This window comes from Schistocerca americana, unplaced genomic scaffold, assembly GCF_021461395.2.
Source record: "Schistocerca americana isolate TAMUIC-IGC-003095 unplaced genomic scaffold, iqSchAmer2.1 HiC_scaffold_34, whole genome shotgun sequence".
Lineage (NCBI taxonomy): Eukaryota > Metazoa > Arthropoda > Insecta > Orthoptera > Acrididae > Schistocerca > Schistocerca americana.
The window spans coordinates 2,424,749-2,425,727 of record NW_025726060.1 but is presented as its reverse complement, the minus strand read 5'-3'; the positions used below and the strand labels follow the sequence as shown (position 1 = coordinate 2,425,727).

Sequence of the window (979 nt, the reverse complement as noted above, 5' to 3'; positions counted from 1 at the left end):
GAGAGCGTCCGTCGAAGCAACAGTTCGCAAACACGGCAGCACACGTCAGCGCACCGTCGCAGACTGCAGTCTACAGCAGTGCTGCAGTACAACAAAAGATAAGTGTTGCAGCAGGCGCATTAATATTTGTAAGTTTCACCTTTCTTGCCAGCACAGCTACGGATCACGAGATTAAGGGATCACAGATCGATTGCTGATCGACAGGTAGTGAGAGTGAGCCTGTGAGTCCAAATAGGCAATTATGAAGCAGAAAATTTGCGTATGGCAACTGCGAGTGAGCCTGTGAGCCCACACAGAGATATAGAAGTAGGCAAAGTTGCAGTGAGTGATCTAATAAGAATGATGAAGGATTAATGAACAAATTGATATTTATCAAGTCAAGATGTATTTCACACAGACGAATGAGTGTCATATACTAAGAGAACACTATTTTTCTTTTATAATATTCTATAGTATATTATAATGTTGGCAATGGCCTTGCCGCAGTGGATACACCAGTTCCCGTGAAATCACCGAAGTTAAGCGCTGTCGGGCGTGGTCGGCACTTGGAAGGGTAACCATCCAGGCGACCATGCGCTGTTGCCATTTTTCGGGGTTCACTCAGCCTCGTGATGCCAATTGAGGAGCTACCCGACCGAATAGTAGTGGCTTCCGTCAAGAATACCATCATAATGACTGGGAGAGTGGTGTGCTGACCCCACGCCACTCCTATCCGCATCCTCCTCTGAGGATGACACGGCGGTCGGATGGTCCCGGTAGGCCACTCGTGGCCTGACGACGGAGTGCTTTTTTTTATATTACAGTTTTGTTGTCTCATTAAAATAAGCTTCGAGAGAAGAGAGAGAGAGAGATATGTCGGCCGGAATGGCCGAGTGGTTCTAGGCGCTTCAGTCCGGAACCGCGTGGCTGCTATGGTCGCAGGTTCGAATCCTGCCTCGGGCATGGATGTGTGTGATATCCTTAGGTTAGTTAGGCTTAA

General features: G+C 48.0%; 1 pseudogene; it reads left to right on the top strand.

The window, feature by feature from the left end:
- The first annotated feature begins 467 nt into the window (after positions 1-467).
- LOC124580649 lies at positions 468-585 on the top strand (annotated as a pseudogene).
- The last annotated feature ends 394 nt before the right edge of the window (positions 586-979 follow it).